Source organism: Arachis ipaensis, chromosome B01, assembly GCF_000816755.2.
Source record: "Arachis ipaensis cultivar K30076 chromosome B01, Araip1.1, whole genome shotgun sequence".
NCBI classification, from domain to species: Eukaryota; Viridiplantae; Streptophyta; class Magnoliopsida; order Fabales; family Fabaceae; genus Arachis; species Arachis ipaensis.
In genome coordinates, this window is record NC_029785.2 from 121,265,925 (window position 1) to 121,271,119 (window position 5,195).

The 5,195-nt window shown below is 28.3% G+C and overlaps 1 pseudogene; it reads right to left on the bottom strand.

The window, feature by feature from the left end:
- On the bottom strand, positions 1,316-4,870 carry LOC107611927 (annotated as a pseudogene).

Sequence of the window (5,195 nt, forward strand, 5' to 3'; positions counted from 1 at the left end):
TATTTCCTCTTTTTCTATTGTATTAATTTTAACTTCAATAATTTTTTTATTTTATAAATTTACAAAAATTATCATTCTAAAATTTATACTGTGCATTTTTTTTAAATAATTAACCAAAATAATACACAATAATTTAATTTTAAAATGGCAAGGCAGTTCTGATACCACGTGTTAGATATTTTGTAAAAATTATTAATTTATGTACTTTTAGTCATTATCATATGGAAAAGTCTAGGGGACCAATAATTTTTGTGTTTTTTGGACAGCACTTAACCATCAAAATAAAAGTGAATGATTTTTCACCATTAGATGTAATCTCACACCACTAAAAACACTATTGATGGCCAATTGATGGTTACAAAATACCAAAATTGCTAGCTCCCTATCATTCCTCTAATCATATTTTTTAATTTAATTTGAGACTTCCAATTCTTGAATCACCAAGTCAAATAAAATCAGAATGTGTCTGTTTGTTGTGATGATTAGAATTGGAGACCCAAATTTTATAAATTTTCATAAACAGCGAAAGAACAAACCAACTATCAATATAATTAATTAATAATTAAGGTTAATCACTAAAAATTTCCTCAAATAATTTAAACATTGACAAAAATACATTCGAATTTTACTATCAACAAAAATGCCTTCAAATAATTTTAAAATACAACAAAAATACTCAACAATAAAATATATATTTTTAAAAAATACCTTAGAGATTGAATTTTGATGCAAATTTTTACAAGCATGATTATAAAAATAAGATATTATTATACTTAAAATTTGGTGATTTTTCGTTAAGTATATATTTTTTTATAATTTTTTTGTTAACAATCAATAATACTTTTAAAAAATCACAAATAATATATACTTAACAAAAAATCACCAAATTTAAGAATAATAATAATATCTCATTTTTCTAGTCATGCTTGCAAAAAATCACATCAAAATTCAATTTCTAATGTATTTTTTGAAAAATACATATTTAATATGAATTTTTTTTTGCAAGATTATCTAACATTAAATATGTATTTCTCAAAAAATACATTAGAGATTGAATTTTGATACAATTTTTGTAAGCATGATTAAAAAAATAAGATATTATTATGCTTAAAATTTGGTAATTTTTTATTAAGTATATATTTTTTTGTAATTTTTTTGTTAACTAATAATAATTTTAAAAAATCACAAAAAATATATATACTTAAAAAAAATTACAAAATTTTAAGAATAATAATATCTCATTTTTTTAATTATACTTGAAAAAAATCACATCAAATTCAATCTCTAAGGCATTTTTTGAAACTGTTAAACATTTTTGTCGCGTTTTTAAATTATTTAAAGGCATTTTTATCAATAGTAAAATTCAGGTGCATTTTTATCCGCGTTTGAATAATTCAGAGAAATTTTTTGTGGTTAACCCTTAATAATGATCATACCATCTAAACTAATTTTTATATTAACAAATTGGACTACAAATAGAATAAAAATGCTAACAGCGAAACGATTATACCATTTTATAAAGCAATAACAAGGTCAAGCTAAATTGAATGCATTTAGTTTAAGAAAAAGAAATAAATTTTCTGAAATGAATATAGTTTTCTTCGTACCATCGTTAAGGAATCAACATTTCCAATATATAGACACTTGGTCACACATGTTTAACTTTGTAATTTCATTTTTTAACCTAATTTCAAGTATCACAGAATTGCTCACAATAATCCTAGTATTGCAAAGGTAAATTCCAACTAACTAGTACAAAGAAAGAGTAGGGATCAATAAAATAGCTTTTCCAACAAGACTGATCTGATGAAAAACACATAATTTCATTTACTCTTCATAATATTTGCAAATTTTTTAAGGTCATCTAGATTCATATTCGAGAGATCTACAAAAAGAAATTAATCAGTATGAAGTTTGGAATGCAACATTTCAACTTGCCTAAAGCAAGTAGCAAGGAAAATACAAGGAATATTTTAGGTTAACCTTGCCAGGTTTTATAGAAGACAGATTCAGCTCTGGGTTGTAAACCACTTTTGTTTTCATTTGTTCAGATTCTTCAACTGTGGTAGCGTTTAGCTTTATTATTTTTATCCCAAGTTCAGCTGCAGTTGTCACAATCTCTATGGGAAACAATAACCTATTTATAGATCAGTCAACTACAAAACTTCATTTAATATCAGCTCAAACCTTGACAATTATTTCCATCATAAAGTACAAAATTCTTCCTGCTTATTTTCATACAAAAATAGAAATAGCAATAATCATCATCATTATCATGCAGGAAAAAAGTTGATAGCATTATTTGGTAAGCTTCGCCCTTGGGGTTCATGGGCTTGACACCCTAAACCATATTAAATCTGTAGCCCCACCATGCTTGATCAGGTTAGGAGAAGCTATAAACACATTTTAGTCTATTGGCAATCCCTCAATCTCACAAACTTTGATCTTCTACATGTAAAACACTAATATGTATTATGCAAGTCATTTAAGAAGAATAAACCACGGAATCAAAAGAAACTATTTCCTAAGTGTGCATTATTTGACTGCCTATGCAATTGGATAGAAAAAAAATCATATATATTTTTAATATATTTCAAGAGTCCATACAGTTGAACCAATTAAATGCTAACTAAGCCATGCATATCCAAAGAATTCAACGCCCATTTGCATGCAGGTATAGCATATATAGATAAAGGTACAAAATGAAGTACCCTTTAACTTAATCCAAATGGAAGCATGCATTTCACAGTTAGTCTCTAATGGTTAAGTTTAGTACTTGCTGTCCAAAAATGAATATAAAGATAAAGAGAAGCTCGAGTTACCCTGAAATAACACATGGAAATTGTTTTGCTCATATAATTGTATCGCTCATTGATATAGTGAGCATTGACAGTAGATTGCTTTTCTAATATTTGAATTTCATGATTCAAGACTTCATCAAATTCCTTTCCCACCTGACAGCACTAGTATCAATGTGAATCAAATGACAAACAGAGTAGAACTCCCATAATAGAAAAACTTCACACACACACACACACACCGCCTATTCATAGCAGTAGCAGGTTAACAGAACTAATTTTTACTCTGACATCAAATAGAATGTTGCCACATAGATAAAAGTGAGGTTTCTTTTTGAAGTGATGAGTGTGAAAGTTATAAGTTTTCGTCTGTGACAGAACCTGATTGAATGTCTAGCTTGCATAATAATGCCTTATGATAGATCCTAATAATCCTTCTTTCTGGACATGGATATCTCGCAATAATTCCTAGTAATTAAATGTAATGAAAGAGAGAGAAACCATACAGTGTTTGGCATATGAAGGCCTTGGGGAACAGCAAAACAGTGAAGAAGACAATATTTTTCCCAAATAGCTAAGCGATTGTCCAGAACAGATTGGATCCTCTTCCAAACGCAATCAACTCCCTTTTTCACAAACACCAAACCAATCGCATAAATCACACTTAGCATACTCTAGCTACCAACTCTATCATACTCCAAAATTTCCATTATCACAACAAAAGTAACCCTAACTAGCAAGAATTCCGTTCAATTCAGCAAATGAATTACCTTTTTCAGATCCTCAGATCTTTGTATGGAGCCTTCATAGTTCAACTTAGTCGATGCCTCTCTGAATTCATAAAACAGAAGATGATATATCAGAATTGAAAGCGGAGAGAGAGAAGGGAGAGTGTGTGGATGTTACTTACCGGTGGAAGAAATCGAAGGCTTCGTCGACGACATTGTCGAGGGTGTTGCGAATTTCCTTGAGAAAGAGCTGCGGATTCAGATTCAGCTATTCAAAGATGGCCTCTCTCTCTCTCTGCCTTCTATTTTCCCGCCAAATCGGACTCTCGAAAATTTTCAATGGAAAATTTTATAAATGGATAGGGACTAAATATTTTAATAGTAGGGTTATACGTAGAGACTAAATATTCTTTTTAGATTTTTAGAAGTGATATTTGTTTCATTCAAATGTTCGTGATATGACGAATTAATTTTAATTTATTTTTACGTATTTTAATTTTGTTTATTTAGTTACTAATTTGAATTTTATGTCAGAGGATTTAGAATTTTCTTTATTTAACCTAAAGTTGAGTGACTTTTTTCGATTTAATTTTCAAAACCAGTGAACAAATTAGATTGAGGTATTTCTTTCTTGTTGCATCAAGAAATTGAATAAAAAATCAACTGATTCTCTTTGTATTCAATTTTTTTATGCAACAAAAAAGAAATACCTCAATATAATTTGTTTACTGGTTTGAAAATTAAATCGAAGAAACTCACTCAACTTTAGGTTAAATAAAGAAAATTCTAAATCCTCTCACATAAAATTCAAATTAGTAACTAAATAAACAAAATTAAAATACGTAAAATTAAATTAAAATTAATTCGTCATATCACGAACATTTGAATGAAATAAATATCACTTCTAAAAATCTAAAAAGAATATTTAGTCTCTACGTGTAATCCTACTATTGAAATTATGGTTGATGAATTTAATTCCACTTATAAGAAAAGCAGTTTAATTTTTTTTAGAAAAAAGTGTATAGAATAATAATCTTGAACTAACTTTTTTTTTTAGGTTAAACAATATAGAACATACATGTCGTTCTTAAAACCCTAAATCCAAGACATAATAATGCTTAATCAACTCAAATAATTATCAATTTTGTGTTAAGTCTCGTTGTTAATGATTTCGTACTATCTATTAACTTTAACGTTGTTTGCTCTCCGTTCACATGTAAAATAGGGCAGAATGCATTAGATGCAAAACTTAAAATAATACTTTTTTTATTTATTTTTCAATTTTAAGTAAAATCCCTCCCTGTCCCCTCACCATTAGAAAATAACAACACGGTCCTTATCCATTCTCTCCGTGTGACCGAAAGGACCTTCTTAACCGGAAGTACCGGTAAGAGGGTCCTTTTGGTCACACGGAGAGAATGGTTAAGGACCGCGTTGTTAATTACCAACGGTGAGAGGGCGCCAGGTCAATTTCGTAAATGGTTAGGGACCGAAAAGGGATTTTACTCTTGAAAAAAAGATGGTTTATGCGGTTCACGACAAAAGAAATAGCATCAAAATTAAAATAAATTATGTTTTATAAAAATATTGTTTTATAAAAATATTTTTTATACACTAAAATTAATTATTATAGATTATAGCACAAAAAATTTATAGAATTAAACTATTT